Raw genomic sequence first — 17,600 nt, forward strand, 5'->3', positions numbered from 1 at the left:
AAAAAAGGAACGTAGAAAGAAATGTAAACATTAAAAATACAGTTATGACACTGACGCTGTGCAGAAACAGAAGTGGGTGGAAAAATGTTCCAGGTGACACCAAGTATGGTCGGTTCAAACACTGGTCACCCAGTTCTCCATAGAAGTGGGCAACGGGTTTAAGTTCTATGCTGCTTAAGTCCATATCACTCCAAACCACTCAGCCTCTCCTGCAAGCTTTACAGAACTTCCAAAGTGATAGAACCGAAGTTGAACTCTCTATTCTTCCCTCCTTCTTGTGTCCTATCTTCCCCTCAATGCCATACTGCAGAATCCCAGTGGGTAGACAGCACATACATCTAAACCTCAAAGAGTAGTAAGGTGGTAGGTTAAAATAATGCTCCACTGGGAAGGATTGAATCTGCAGTGTGAGGTACCTGTCATCTCGAAGTTTAAAACATCAAACACAGATGTCAAAATCTGTGTTTAAAAAAAAATCTCAGTAAAAAGAATAAGGTGGTGACAGTATGCCTGTAAAATAACAGTAAAAAAATGGTGTTCAGGTGAATATGAAAGAGAAAATATGACAGCTTAATTTAGAAGTATAAACACCCACGCAGTATACATCAGTACTAATAAAAGATTACTGTATTTCTCAGCACTTAATGAGAAATCTCTCATTAGAGTAGGCCACCCGCATACCTCTCTTCAAGGTGAAATACTCAAGTATATAAGGCGTTCGCACAGCTTCCACTAATGAAACACAACTTAATGAATAGCTTTTTGTGACAAATGTGGCTAAACCAAAGGGAGTTGGTTTTAAATATCACCATACTTTGAGAAATACAGACCACTGTGTGCCAAGGTTTTTATATTCATTTTCACTGAATGTTATCCCTACAGTATAACAAGGTAGCCAAAGTAACTACCACCCATACCCTCAGCATACTTTTTTTTTTGCCCACACAAAAAAGGTGTGCGAACAATTGATTTGCACAGTCTCTTTTGTTGCACCTGTCATCACACTGGATGAAACTCAAACTCAGTATTAAAACACCTTTCTGGTGAAGCGTACAATATTCTGCTGGCAAACCTTGGCTTCTGGCATTCATCTGTACGCTACTTTGACACGTAGGATTGTTGAAGACCGAAACAATATTAAGCAGCTTCTTTTGATGTAGTGGCAGTTTTTATTTGGAGCCCAGATGGAACTAAAAGTGAAAAGTCTTTACACTTTACACTTCTGATTTTTACCATTTATCTCAAAATTTTATAGACGGGCAAAAACGAAATTACATGCATTTAAAAGTCTACATGAGCTTTCCTTACAAGGACCCACAACTGGCTCTATGTAGCTCCAGTTTCTACTTGCCATCGGTATAGTTTTACAGTTCACAGTTAAAACAAGATTAATAATAATAAAATACACTGTGAACACCCCTATAACAGTAGCAGAAATAACACGCTCAATGCAGGCATTAGTTACTCATCAAACCTTACATACTTATTTTTTCTGTGATCATCTGTACGTCATCTGTGACCGTTGGGTTTGTTTAATTGCGAAAGACACAAGTGATTTCCCAGAAACACACTATTCTAAACACTCTTTAGTGTTAGTCTCAACAAGTGTTGAGTCCGCTGGTTTGAAACAAAGTACCCAGCAGTCCAAAACATATCTTTGTTTGGTTTATTTAAAGGAGATTTGTTGACTAAGAACTCAGAGCAGTAATGGCCTCACACCTGGAAGCTGCCCAGCTCGACAATCTGCTGGCTGTCTGATCTATTGGCTGCTGAGCAGCTCCACTGAAGCAGTTGGGGGTTAAGTACCTTGCTCAAGGGCAACTTGGGGGGGTCATGAGGGCCAATAATTTTTTGCCCACAAGTCACCAGTCTGCTCAAGTCAGAACAGAACTGATCCATAAATCCATATTTTAGCCTTAGCGTGTGCCTATAATGTATTTCTACAGGAAATGTCACTTTAACTGCCTGTAAAACGCAAAGACGAAGAGAAAAAGGGCCCATGGTAGAGGATAATGGAAAATTTGTGCTCCGTCTACTTATTATTTTCAGGGAGATTTTCTGTGTGTACAATGTGTCTGTGTGTTTGTGTGGATGGTTATGAAGCGTGTTTAATTAAATTTCACACACTGCGAAGTGTCAGATTGAGAAGAGCCCCCCACCCCCCCACACAGACACACACACGCGCCCCCCTCATGTACAACCATGGCGATGGTAGTGGGATGCAGATGAGATGTGATTTGAGTGGGTGGAAGTAAACACTAATAAGTGAATGACTTGTTTTTAATTGGCAGTCTGGAGTGAAACAGTTTCAAGTAGGCCAGTAGTACAACTTATGGATGTGAGGACTCACACACATTTAAAATACTGTGCAAACTTGCTAAAAGAAAGAAGTTCAGACCTGATGAATGTTTGCACCGTTGCACAGATGGTCAATCTTCTACAGCATAGTCACAGAAGATGAATAGGCCTAATGCTTGGAGGGAGAGAAAGGCTGAGGCTGATGTACTGATGGACAGTAAAAACAGAAAGAGTGGAGAGTGGTCACTGTTTCTGACACCTGCTGTATACACAAGGGTGCTCAGATGAAACTATCCAAAACCACCCGAGTCCACCTGAAGCAAGCGTTCTCACACATACATGAATGCAAAGGGGTGAATCTCCATACACAGAATTGACCAAAGAGTCATTTCTGGTTATGGCTGAAGCTTGTGTGACAGTCTGTGATATCACTCTGTCACACTACAGTGCTCACATTTGATAGTGAGGAGCAACAAAAAGGCTTTTCTGGTTATGTTCCTTCCCTCTGGTTGGAAGTAAACCTTATAAAGTTGGTTAATATTTCATTTTAACTTGACTCATTCTCTTCCATTTTCAATTAGAAAAACACTTGAAATTACATACTGGTTGAGATTTATGTGAAAATAAAGGCACCACCAGGAAAAACTTGATTTCATTTCATTTATATTTATAGCATTTTAATTGTTTGTTTTTTTTATTTTCAAGAACTTCATTTTCTTGAGTGTATACGAATGCAAAATGCATTTTAATGTATATCATGATAATTTTAGGCTTTTAATGATTTATTTGATCTGTTCCTTTTTCAGGCTGGAATTATTTATTAATGCAAACAGGTATACATATGTATTTACAAATATAAACATACACTCGGATCTTTTAATAAATGGTTCCACAGGTTCTTCAGTGTCTTTCAACTTGATAAGGCCAAGACCTTCCTGTTAGTTGTCACAGTTAACTACAACTGACATTCTATCTTAACCAGCATTAAAATAATTTGTTTAACAACATTAACTGGATTCGTCAATACTCAGGACAATGGGAAAAGCCAGAACTCAGAGAAGATCTAAGAAGGAGAATTGGAGATTTTGAAAAGGTCTCTTGAAGTCATTTCTCAACAACTGCAGATTTCAACATCAACAGATCACATAACTGTACATAAGTGCATAAGTTACTCTAATGTGTCACCACACTTTGCCAAGGTCTGGAAGAATCAATCAAATCAAATCAAATTTATTTATATAGCACATTTTAAAGACCGAAGTACACCAAAGTGCTTTCCAGTAAAATCATGAGACAGATAAAATCACAATATAAAATATAAATTACAAATATAAATAAAATAAATAGAATATAAAATAATTACATAAACTAAATGCAAAGCCAGATGTAAATTACTCTAATTAGCCTTGAATGCCAGGTTAAACAAATACGTTTTTAGACGTGATTTAAAAGACTGAATGGAATCTGATGCGCGAATATGAAGAGGAAGAGTATTCCATAACCTGGGTGCGGCAACAGCAAAGGCCCGGTCTCCTCTGGTCTTCAGCCGAGACCTAGGTTGCACTAAGAGCAGTTGGCCCGATGATCTCAGTGCTTTCTTAGGGCTGTACAGACAGAGGAGATCAGCTAGGTAGTCAGGTGCCATATTGTTTAGGATTTTATAGGTAAACAATAAAATTTTAAAATCAATTCGATATTTAACAGGAAGCCAATGTAGGTTGGCCAGAACAGGGGTGATAGAATCATACTTTTTAGTGCCGGTCAAGAGACGTGCTGCGGCATTTTGGACCAGCTGCAATCGCTGAAGAAGAGAAGATTGTAGGCCCAAGTAAAGAGAATTACAATAATCCAGTCTAGAAGTTATGAAAGCATGAATGAGTTTCTCCAGATCTTTGCGTGGTATATACGATTTAGCCTTAGAAATTAGGCGTAGTTGGTGAAAGCTGTTTTTTACCACAGAAGAAACCTGTTTATCTAGTTTGAAGGAACCATCCATGAAAACTCCAAGATTCCTAGCAGCATCAGTGAGGTGGTTAGCAACAGGCCCGAGTGTGCCAGTCAGTTGTCCCAGAGGCATATTTCTATCAAAAACGATAATTTCTGTCTTCTTTTCGTTTAAAGTGAGAAAGTTACATGATAACCAGTCTTTAACATCCCTCAGACAATCAAACAGAGGATGTAGTGAAGATGAAACATCCCCAGTCAGGTGGAGGTAGATTTGGATATCATCAGCATAGCAGTGAAAAGAGACATTATGTTTTTCAAAGATGGAGCCCAAGGGCAGCATGTACAGAGAAAACAACACAGGACCCAATACCGAGCCCTGGGGCACACCACAGCAAAAAGGGGCAGAAGAAGAGGAATATTTTCCTATCATAACAGAGAACGACCTCTCAGAGAAATATGATTTAAACCATGATAGAACATTTCCTTTAAGGCCTACTACTTGTTCCAACCTTGCCAAAAGGATATCATGGTCAACCGTGTCAAAGGCTGAAGTCAAATCCAATAGAACCAAGACCGCAGAGCGCCCAGAGTCAGCGATTAGAAGAAGGTCATTAAAAACTCTTAGTAGGGCAGTTTCGGTGCTGTGACGCGGTCTAAATCCAGACTGGAATTTATCACTTATACCGTTTATCTCTAAGTGGGTCTGTAGTTGCTGAAGCACTATTTTCTCTAAAATTTTTGACATGAAAGGGAGTTTAGAAATCGGCCTGTAATTTGCTAGAGTGTTACGATCAAGGCTGCTTTTCTTGATAACAGGTTGCACGACTGCATGTTTAAAGACAGTCGAACACAGCCAGATAACAGTGATGAGTTCATTAAAATAAGATACAGGACCCGATTGTATTCAATGCATCCTTAATGATACGAGAAGGAATAATGTCATGCAGAGAATTTGAGCTTCTCTGGTTATTAATTATTTCCTTTAAGGTCGAGAATGACACAGGTTCAAACTGTTGAAAGACCGTTGAACATTCGGAAACTGGGGCTTGATTTACTACCAGAGAATGTGGGGCCCTTAACACTGAGATTTTATCTATGAAATAATTTAGAAATTTTTCGCAGAGGGCCGGGGAGGCACCCACCGAAACATCAGAGCAGGGATTAACCACTGAGTTAAAGATTTTAAACAGAACTCGAGGATTGTGACTATTAGTTGCAATAATGTTCGACAAAAAAGAAGTTTTTGCCATTTTGGCAGCCTTCTGAAATTTAGACCGGCTCATAAGCAAGATGTCAAGGGACACCTGAAGTTGATCTTTTTTCCATCTCCTCTCAGCTCGACGACATTCACGCCTAAGAGCAAGGGTGGATTCATTTAGCCAGGGTTGGTGAGAGGTTTTACGGCGTTTAGTCTTTACTGGAGCCACAGTGTCCAAAATAGAAGAGCATGTAGAAATAAAAGAGTTAACTACGCCATCGACCGAAAGAGGTGCATTACTGATGTCATCGTAACAGGCAGAGTTAGCAAAGGCCGCAGAGAAAAGGGCAACAGCCTCAGAATTAATCGGGCGCGATAGGCTCAGTGGACCCTCAGAGTTCAGTTCCATATTGCATAACTGAACATCAAACATAACTGGGAAATGGTCCGAAATCCCAGCTTCATTAATGTCCGTGATGCAAATATCCAGTCCATATGACAAGAAGGCCCAAACTGTCATCCTCAGATGAGGGGAAATTGGTTAGGATGTTCAGAAACAACTGGGGAACCAGCAAGGGTCGAGCCTGGCATGAAGTGGAAATTACTGGAACGCCAATGTCCCTGGCCACGATGAACTTTTACTTTGCCATGGACCGAAAAGATTGAGTGCAAATTGCAACTGCCCACGTGGACAAGCTAAAAGCCTTATGGAGAAAGGTTTTATAGTCAGACAAGCCAAAAACTGAGCTATTTGGCCACAATTACAAGGTATGTGAAACTTTGTAAAAGTGACACAATTGGGTCAGGACAATTATCCCAAACACATATTTTGAAACGGATAAAGCAGACTAACATGGTCAAAATGGTCTACCTAAGCCCTGACCTCAATTCTTTTGAAGGTTTGTTGACTACACTTAAAGCTTGGATCTGTACCAAAGATCTAATCAATGTAAATCAGTTCTACAAATTTTGCCAGGAATAGTGGTCAAATATCCAGCTGGAATTAGAAGCTTGTTGATGTCTACCAAAAGTGTGTAGTCGAGGTGCAGCTTGGGACATTTCATCAAATATTAGAGGGGGCATATTATATATGTGTTCTTATGTTCTTATGTTCTTCTTCTTATGTTTCAGGTACATGGGCCAGACGTGGCCATCAAAAAGGCCAGGTGGGTCTGGTACCAGGTAGTTTCTTGAGCACCTCCTCTTTTTGCATACCAGAGGCGCAAAACACCAGCTACTGGTAGACAGAACAGTCAGCCGAGACTGCAAGACCAGACTGACCAACCTGTGCACAGCCTGGATTGATTACAAGAAGGCCTATGACTCAATGCCCCACAGCTGGATACTGGAATGCCTAGAATTGTACAAGATCAACAGGACCCTAAGAGCCTTCATCAGGAACTCAATGGGGATGTGGCGCACAACACTAGAGGCCAACTCCAAGCCCATAGCACAAGTCACCATCAAGTGCGGGATCTACCAAGGAGATGCTCTGTCCCCACTGCTGTTCTGCATAGGCCTGAACCCCCTCAGTGAGATCATTAACAAGACTGGCTACGGATACCGACTACGAAACGGAGCGGTTGTCAGCCACCTCCTGTACATGGATCACATCAAGCTGTATGCCAAGAGTGAACGAGACATCGATTCACTGATACACACTACCAGGATATACAGCAATGACATTGGAATGTCATTCGGACTGGAGAAGTGTAGTCGGATGGTAACAAAGAGAGGGAAGGTAGTCAGAACTGAGGGGATTGAACTACCAGAAGGCAACATTGCAGACATAGAGGACAGTTACAAGTACCTGGGGATCCCGCAAGCGAATGGGAACCATGAAGAGGCCGCTAGGAAAGCTGCAACCACCAAGTACCTGCAGCGGGTCAGGCAAGTCCTGAGGAGTCAGCTGAACGGTAAGAACAAGATCCGGGCCATCAACACCTCGCCCTGCCCGTGATCAGGTACCCTGCTGGGGTAATAGGCTGGCCAAGGGAGGAGATAGAAGCCACTGACATAAAGACAAGAAAGCTCCTTACCATGCATGGAGGGTTTCACCCCAAGTCCAGCACCCTGAGGCTGTACGCTAAGCGGAAGGAAGGGGCCGGGACTGGTGAGTGTCAGCACCACAGTCCAGGATGAGACAAGAAACATCCACGAATACATCACGAAGACGGCCCCAACTGACAGCGTGCTCAGTGAATACCTCAGGCAGCAGAAACCCAAGAAAGAGGAGGAAGGCGAGGAACCATCATGGAAGGACAGGCCCCTGCATGGTATGTACCACCGGCAGATAGAGGAGGTGGCTGATATCCAGAAATCCTACCAGTGGCTGGACAAAGCTGGACTGAAAGACAGCACAGAGGCACTAATCATGGCAGCACAAGAACAAGCTCTGAGTACAAGATCCATAGAGGCTGGGGTCTACCACACCAGGCAAGACCCCAGGTGCAGGCTGTGTAAAGATGCCCCAGAGACAATCCAGCACATAACAGCAGGGTGCAAGATGCTAGCAGGCAAGGCATACATGGAACGCCATAACCAAGTGGCCGGCATAGTGTACAGGAACATCTGCGCCGAGTATAACCTGGAAGTCCCGAGGTCAAAATGGGAGATGTAGCGGTTCCGAATGACAGCAATATCAGGAAGAAGGAACACGAGAAGCTGGAGAAATACCAAGGGCTCAGAGAAGAGCTCGAGAGGATGTGGAGGGTGAAGGTAACGGTGGTCCCGTGTGGTAATCGGAGCACTAGGTGCGGTGACTCCCAAGCTAGGCGAGTGGCTCCAGCAGATCCCGGGAACAACATCGGAGATCTCTGTCCAGAAGAGCGCAGTCCTGGGAACAGCTAAGATACTGCGCAGGACCCTCAAGCTCCCAGGCCTCTGGTAGAGGACCCCAGCTTGAAGGATAAACCGCCCGCAGGGGCGTGCTGGGTGTTTTTTTTTTTTTATATATATATATATATATATATATATATATACACACGTATATATATGGTATATGTATATATAAAGAAACCATTCATGCCCACGATAAATCTATGTAAACTTCTGATCACAACTGTATATGTTGCTGGATGAACTTGGGGAAAACAAATGACAAGGTGCTCAGTGCAGAATATACTAAAAAAACTTAATTAGTGAGAAATCTGAATGTTGGATTGTGACAGGGTGTTTTTAGCTTCCAAGTTTTAAAAAATAAAAATGAATTTCTGGATAATTTCTGTCCCCTGTGGGGTCTTTTTTATTTGAATATCTCTTGCCAATGGCAATATTTGAAATTACTATAGATCAAGGTAGTTTAAATGAACAAAATGAAAAAAAATGGGTTAGCAGCGAATTTACGCTGGTAGTGAATTTATCCCAAACTTCTCTGTCCAGTCGCAACGATATGCACCCTTCACAGTAGCATCACACATTAAGAGTAACTGTCATTAATATATCAGGATCCATTTTGTCTCCTGCCTGGGTCACCATATGGGGTGATTCGTGAGTTAAATAAAACCTGTTCATTTATTATGACTACACAACACATTAATTAAAAAAATATATGGGAAAAAAGAAACTCATGATTTTTTTTTTTTTTATACCATGTGGGACAGATCATTTCAGGTAGGTAACAGCAGAACACCGTCAAAGGAGACTGCTACTGTTAATACCATATGGGCCAGTGGTGGGAATATGCAGCAAAGTGTACGTCTGCTGAGACGTACACAATCCCTCGGCTGGTTTGCATGAGTTTTTCCTTGTGTATAGCAGGGAGATGCAGAGAGGTGGAGTGTGGTGTTATTGCGCAGACAACTACGCACACCAGAGACCCCCCAAAGGCCCTACAATGCAGGTACTGTACTGTAAGTAAATAATCAGGATCCCCTTGTGTGTGCAATTGAGATAGTGTCTGTGTTTGTATATTCCTTCATGTGTGTCACTGTGAAGTCTCCTGAGTAGCCCGTGTTTGTGTGGAGATTGTGTATTTGTATATTTGTCAGGGAGAGGGAGAAAGAGAAAAAGTGTGCTGCCTCATACATGTTTGATTGGAGGATTTGGTCTTTTCTCCATAAACAAGGCTCCTTCAGTCTGAGCAGGGCAGCCCATTTGAGCATTCATAGGTAAGCCAGCAAAATCGCCTGATCAAAATTCATACTGCATACACAGTGGCCAGTGACTCTCCCCTCCTTTCTTTTTTCTTTTCTTTCCCTTCTCCAGTTTAATTCACTTTAAGTCATTTCAATCCAGCTCAATTGTTTTATTGCCAGCTCCTTTTCCTTCGCTCTCCTCCTCTCTGTTGTTTTGTTCTTTTGTCATCTTTTATCCTCTTCTGTTCACTCATCTCCTCTCTTCTGCTCTCCTCTCTTTAACACGCTTCCACTCAAGTCTTTTCAATCCAATTCTTTTCATTCTCTACTTCTATTTCCCCTTCCATCTTCTTTTTCCCCCTCTCTTCTGCTAGTGTTATATTCCCCTCCTTCCCTCCTCTCTTCTCCTCCCCTCTCCCCTGTGATTCCTTTCGTCTTCTGCCACACATGTAATATTAAAGAAATGCGCACACACACATACATACACACACTGGGCTAAAACAGACCTCGCTTAGACAAGCATGAAATAAGCAATTCTTTATACAAAACAATAATCCACAGGAAAATCAGCAGGCACCTCAAACGTTCTATTGCTGCCTGCTAAATGACCAGCCCCAACAATTCTCATCGCCAACAACCCTCTCCAGTCTGCTTAATTCTTATCTTCTTTTATTTTCACTTTATATGACTGTTACACAGAGTCATATAAAAAGCAGACAGCAGGAGTTGGGATGTCAGTGAAAGGAGCTCCTTAGTTGACTTCCCTTAAATGAAGTGACACTCTCAACTTGGGTGTCTTGTAGGTGCGAGCGGCTTAATGTCAGACAATGTTGCCTGTAACTGGGAGGGATATGCTGGGGAGGAGAAGAAAGACCAGACATCTACTGTCATTTAGTCACAAGGAGGAGACATGAGAAAGAAGTAATTAGTGAGAAGCGGTTTAAGAAATGGAAGCAAGGGAGAAGAAAAATACCAGTGGGAAATAGAAAAAGATAGACTCTAAGAAGAAGACATGAGAAGTGAATAGAAGGATAAGAAAGGAATGAAACTGCAGGCAAAGGGGTGGGGAAAATGACATAAAAGGAATAAGTGGGGGGAAAATAGTTCAAAGAAAATCCTCGTTTATTACAGCTCAGGTCCTATTTTAGAAAATTTACCTATCAGTTACCGGAACAGTATACTTGCTCATGTAATTGCTGAGGGGTGGAAACGACAAAATTGTTGTTTAGTATGATTAGAGACCTAAGATTTAAATCCAGGCAGAAGTGACACTGAACACATTTGAAATGTTAGAGAAGAACACCAGGTTAGGTTTATTAGGAAGGCTGTATTATATTGTTTTAGGAGAGTTTCTCCCATTAAACATTGTCCCTACTGAGAGCAACATAGGTGTGTGACTTTTTACGCTGGTCGTGGGATCTGCTACTAAAAACTAGAGTCAGAACTACCATTGTGAAAGAAATAAAAACAAGATACAAGCAAACAGAAATAGGAAAAGGAGAAAAATTATTGCAACAAGGACATTAAGAGGCGCCCAACCCTTCAGGTGGCAGTGAGGTGAAGTGTGAGTGATGCAAAGACCTGATGTGTGGTTCCTCTTGAGTGCACTAGGGCAGGCAGGGGTCCTGTCCCAGTGGCTAGTAATATGGCAGCTCGATGTTGTTTTCACTTTGAGAGATGAAGCTCAACTGCACTGACATACAGTAACAGCACTTTGCGACTGGATGTGTGTGTCGTGTGTGCGTGCCACGCAAGCATACCCGCTAGTCAGAGCTAAGGGGAAGCCCTGTCATGCCTTTTCCCATTGTTAGCATATGGCTGTGCGCTAAGTGAGTTGTCTTTTGCCTTATTAAATATTCACAATTACAAACAGAGTGAAACCCTCACCCTGGTTGGAATTCATGTTTAATTGATGTCTCTCTCTCTCTACTTCTCGCCCTGTTCTGTTTCTGTTTTAAGTTCATCTTGTCTTACACTTGAGGGGCCTAATTCAATAATAAATGTTAAACTATTGTCATTGCTAAGTTTAAGCTTAGCTTAAACTTAAATATATAAAATGATATTTTTGTGAGATTTTCTAAAAAGATTTTCAAAAGTGCTGCTTCAACAGTACTTCACAGAGCGCAGAGTAACGTCTGCACCGCTACTGTTTCTTGGGAAAACTTTTTTTTCCCCGAAACTTTCTGAAAACAACCAGCTTCGTCACAATCATTGAACAACATGGTGCAGTCTGTGCCACAGATGCAGCGCATCTCCAAATAACAGCAGCATCATATGATAAAGATGTATTTTTCAACTGGAATAAATATCGGTTTCACTCAATGCACAGCTGGGTATCACTTGGTGGGAGACATGGTCTGTCCCTGCAGACGACTTATTATGTAGGCTCACAACGTGTTATCTCTGAATATGTTTCCAATGTGAATGTGGCAGCATTATTTAAACCTCCTGCTGTTTTACTGTCATGATGAATTCACCAGCACAAACTGTTCGCCTGTAACTTATCATTATGGACATACTGTCATCTAAAGCACCAGGGTCAACCTGGTCCTCTGTCAGAGCTAAATGATCCTCTACTTAGTAAGCTTTGTGCATATATCTTAAGCAGCAACTCTGCTCCGAAGTTTTAGCGTCATTAAGAAGAATGCCTAGTTGTACAATAACATACTTTTGGAATACTACAACAGATGTTATACCAAGATGATCATCTATTTTATCCTTCGCATCCATTCTCCTCCTCAGCTACCTCCCACTTGGATAAAAGCCCACGGAGCAGCCGTATGCAGTCCAATCAACTAGTCACAAACACATACACCCTCGCATACACATATACACAGGGGGTACGCGGGTCATTGGAGCCCTTTCATGTGTCATGTTTTAAGAGAACAAAGTCCTAAATCCATACAGTGTCTCCCAGCTGTTTCATCATTTTCTCTGTTTGTGTCACTGCCTCTGTGATGAAAAGAAAAACCACGACTGACACATCACAATATACTTTGGTTGAGAGGCAGGTGGTTTCAATTCTATTACATAGTGTGACTCTGCCTTTTGTTTCGGCGTGATAACTAGGATGACAAGCGAACATCAAAGAACTGCTCTTAAGAGGCATTTTAAAGTTTAACGTAGGTGTCAAACAATTGTTAGCCAAAAATGGCAGCCAAGGCATACGAGGAGGAAAAGTTTTAGTAAAGTGTAAGTGAGGTAAGGTAAGCAATTCACAATGTTGACTGCAAATGACCACTGAATGCATTCCTTTGTTTACTGAATGGAAACAGAAGAAATACATCAATTCTGTTTTATCTCCCATGCAGTAATTCACTGGGCTAATTCACTACTACGAAATTTTTCTAAAAATAATATTATTATTTGAAATATTACTCAAAGCAGCTGATTAGGTTTAAAAGTGGAACACATATTCTCTGGTACGCATAACACGTTGTGTCTGACTAACACATAAGAAAAAAGGAAAACTTGAGGTGGGCTGATTTTTGTTACTGGTCAACACTTTCCCTTCATAGAACCTGTATGTGTGTAATTACAGCAGCTGAATGGGATTTAGCTGCTGTAATTACCTAAACATGCTGAAAGTGATTCAGTGGATGGAATTCCGATTTAAATAGGGAACGGCAACTAGTCTTTAAATCATGTTTGAAAATAATCAGACAGTTTATTGCTTATCCGAAAATGCATATTTCATTTTTCTTGTCCATTTTCAAAAAAATGGAAAATACTTGACAAACGACAGATAAAAAGTTATGCATCATGCAAAAACAGCTCTAGAGCCCAACATTTTTTTTTTTAACTTTCCATGGCTATTTCAATTTTAAACCTTCTAGATTAACATGTAAAAAAGAATTAATTTTTCTTCCTTTGTCTATTTTCTATGATTTTTTTTAACTTGATGATGTCAGAAAGTGTCATTCTCTGAATTATTGTGGTTTACTTGTGCACATAGAAAAAGAGTAACATGTTCATAAATGATAAAACTTGTAGCAAGATATCAATTAGGTTTATAAGAAACCATCAATCGATCCCAGTCCACACATTGATGGAAAAGTCTCCAGCACAACTAAGGGGGCAGATTTTGCTGACTGACTGACTGATTTGGGGTAAAACAGTGTTGTTGATTTCCAGTTTATACTTCAGAATCTGTTTGAAACAACATTTTTCAAACACAGTTTTGACAGATATTGCAGAAAAAAGTTATGATAAGAACTGGAAATATTTGAAAGCCCAGTTATCTTGATTGCATCATTGCTTGGCTGTTTTTGTGCAGAGACAGGATTCTCCAGCTGTGTGTCTGGCTAGTACGTGTGCAGGGGATCAACCTTTGAAGAATTCTTAATTCATAGTGAATTAAGAATAATATTTTGGTTTTTAAGGCCCATTCCTAGAACAAGAAAAACATCCTCTTAACAGCTGCCATTGTATAAGAGGACAAGCAAATTTTTTCTTCAAACTGTATATTGTACATGTCAAATTAACTTAGATGGAGTCTAGTTTATTTATAAGGCAAAATGTTACAAATCTGTGAGTGGCAGTCTGCGCAGCATATAACATCCCATCTCCGTAGACCACTGAATAGATAAAAGCCTTGTCATTCTTTTCTCATTTCATACAATTACATGACAACTACTCCCTCACTCCACCATACACACATATTGCCTTTGTGGGTATAGGCTACAGCTTGTAATCAGATTTTGGCATTAACAGGATTAGACCAGAGCAGAGGTTTTTCCCTGCGCAGAGATAGGGAATGAAAACTGTCTATTATACCACAGACAAGAAAATGGCAAACACAGATATAAGATAGGAGAAGTGACATGCTCTATCGTATCAGATCACAGCAAATGATATCAAGCAATCAAAGATCAGAATAACACAACTTTCTTTTCTACAGCAACAAAAGAGGAAGATCCCAACTCGACATCAATATTGTGAAAAAAATAAACACCTTCAAAACAGGCTGTGTGTGTTCCGCAGATGTCTCCTATCATTGCAGATAGTCGGTGCCTGAGGGGGTAAAACCAACCGTCTCCGGACATTCATTCAGGCATTGTGATGGACGGACACCCGCCGGATCAAGACCCCAAAGGAAAAAGTAATGTACAGACAGAAAGGAGAGGCTGTAAAATTTCTGTTTCCTGCAGGGCAAGGGGGTTATGAGGTAGTGTGGAAGGGTGCCAAATCAGATACCACCACATCAAAACAAGCCTTAGGGGTGATACGGGCAAGGAATGACATGGATTCTTTAGCAAAACAAAGGCAGTGTTATCCAGGCCCAGATACACAGACATTCAGACACACAGCACACACAATCATATTTTCCTTATACATTGCAAACATGAAAAACTGGCACATGAGCAACCCTATCTCATTCTCTTTTCTTTTCTCTTTCCACACACACAATCACCCACATACTCTGAGAAATGCCCAATGGTCTGTAGACATCAAATTTTCAACCCACCCTCACCACGCTTCAGTCAGAAATCACATTACCTCTGCCACCCCAATAAGCAGTAAGCACAATGTAGCAGCTACATCCACCTTGTCAAACCTCTGAGCACACCATTATGTTATTTCTCAGTGCAGTGTTATGCCTGCGAAAGCAAACAATAAAAAAAAAGCACCCATCCATCCAGAGAGAGGATAGGACATAGTTTCCAGTATTTCTTCTCATCTGGGACAGTAACGAGCAAGTTTAAAAGAATTGAAAAGGTGAGGCAGAAGTGCAGTCACAAGGGAATGAGAAGAGGAATAGACAGAATAAGTGTACGGTATTTAATCATTAGGGGAAGAAGATAGGCCCGCAGTGGTGGCAGCATTACAATTGGCAGCTTCAGTCATTCATTTAGAATGACATTCATTAGTCTGCCCTATAATCTGCCTCCTACATGTTGGATAGGATGAAGAGCAAGGCAGAGTACAGGCCCTATGAATCACAGGTGTGGACACTATCATACCTGGGCCTCCTCTTTGATTGGTCCCCAAACAAGAAACCTTATCAGGGCCTATGAGGCTGCTAAATAATGAGGCTGTCAGATCCTCCACAGCATGGCTTTGTGCTTTGTCACATACATACAACTGATAGTATGTACAGGAGAAATGAATGCACAAAAATATCCACAATACACGAGCACAATACGAAAAACATGGCATACCTGCGTTTCAAAACAGTAGTGCTGAGCTGATCCAAGGTTTCCACGACAATACGGATACATCAACTAAGCTGGTCTGATAGTAATGTCACACATGTCATGTGGTTGCACTATTCAACCACCACAGTGTTAGTTTGACTCACATATGGCAATGAATGACTTGCAGTAGCCTGATTAGTTATGTGAGTGGACAGATAAGATAAGTAACTGAGCACAGAAGTTACTTTAACCTCTTTTTCTTTATAGTTCTAGTAAACCGAGGGTTGTTCTAGTTTATTCATGTGAAAACTATATTGGTGATAACACATTTTTCTCAATCATTAAGTGCCTCTATGATTTTGCTTCTGTCTTTGTATCATCCTCATTAATTTGCTATCCTCCGTCACTATTAGTTGTTTTAATTAATTTATTAATTAATCGGTAAGTAGGGAGTTATCATCAGCCCTGTTTGCTGATTTTGTCTCTATTAATTTTGTTTTGCTCAAATTAGTTTAGATAGAAAGTTTGAATCTGATGGCCCATTGTGCAGTTCATGGTTCATGTACTTATTACTCTTTTGTTTATTTTTGCCACGATACTCATTTTCCTTATTTGTCTCATATCTTTTGGAGCAATTATATATCCACTGTTAAAAGTCTACTGAACTGTAGCAGTGCTGCGGTATCTTATTTACTGTAACAAGCTGATGTACCTAAAAGAATTAAAACAAATTAAAACAAATGTAAACAATACATTTTTAAAAATCCAGATGTTTCTCAGTATGCCACCACGCTTACAATCAATTTTCTGAAACCCTGTGGATTTACTAATGATTCATCAATCTTATTTTAATGATGCATTTAAACCAGTCCCAGATACATTTACATTTATATAAAAAAGCCCAAACAGTTTGATAAGTCATCATCAAGCAAACTTATTAAAATATGCACTGCTTCTATCTCATTTATTACGTCAACCTCACAGGTTTCATAGCATTATAATTGAGGGTTTTAGCTATTTGACTGTTAATTGGACAAAGCAGGTAATATCATTTTGAGCTCTGGGAGTATGTAATGCAACCCTGTAATAGACTGTCCAAGTTGTAGCTTTGCTCTTGCAGGAAAGGCTCCAGACCCCCCACAACCCTGAACTGGACAAGCATTTACTAATGAATGAATGTGTGGATGAATGTTCTGACATTTCAAAGACTGACCAATAAAATGAATAAATATAAGGAGTTATCAGTATAACTGCAAAAATAATGGAATAAAACACACTCACACACACATACATGTGCTTCCACATGTGTGCTTTTTCCCCTTCCCTCATGTCTCCATTGTTTTCCTATGAACTGAACACCCTGAATTTACCTTTGAAAAAGCTACCGCCAAGACTAAAAACAAAGACCGAGGGAGCGCCATGCAGCCTCTCAAGCCAACTTGGCACAGCAACTCAATTTTCTATTATATTTTTTAGTCTTTAATTAGGGTTATTAGACTCTCTGTGGGTCTGTCCATTCTTCTCTCTCCATGTGAGTTGATTAAGCGGCCACTCATAAATGGCACACTGCTGAGACAAATGAAAAAAAGTGGAGAAGGGATGGTGGACAAGTGCTATTTGTTTTCTTGTGTGTGTTTTTGTCTATGGCCTGTATGTACTGTGTGCTCAATTTAATGGCTTGTTTCCCTGACACGGTGCAGTATAAGAATGCGCAGTCACTCAGACATAGACATGAAAAGAAGAGAGTTATTCACAAAATGCCACAAAGCAGTTTTGTCAATAACACACCACTCAAGGGAGGCAAACTAGACTTTAATGCCCAGTGCCTTTCTAGCTAATTGGGCCAACACTTGGGTATCCTCCTAGGTTCCTTGGAGGATTGTAAATACCTGTGAATCTATAAGTCCAGTATATCACCCCACATTTGTGTTTGTAGCCACAATA

General features: G+C 40.6%; 1 protein-coding gene across 1 annotated transcript in view; it reads right to left on the reverse strand.

The window, feature by feature from the left end:
* Nucleotides 1–17,600, reverse strand: part of sdk2b (sidekick cell adhesion molecule 2b) — a 268,384-nt gene that overhangs the window by 190,889 nt on the left and 59,895 nt on the right. The gene's annotated exons all lie outside the window — the stretch shown is intronic.

The sequence above is a fragment of the Oreochromis aureus genome, linkage group 8 (assembly GCF_013358895.1).
Source record: "Oreochromis aureus strain Israel breed Guangdong linkage group 8, ZZ_aureus, whole genome shotgun sequence".
Classification (NCBI taxonomy): domain Eukaryota; kingdom Metazoa; phylum Chordata; class Actinopteri; order Cichliformes; family Cichlidae; genus Oreochromis; species Oreochromis aureus.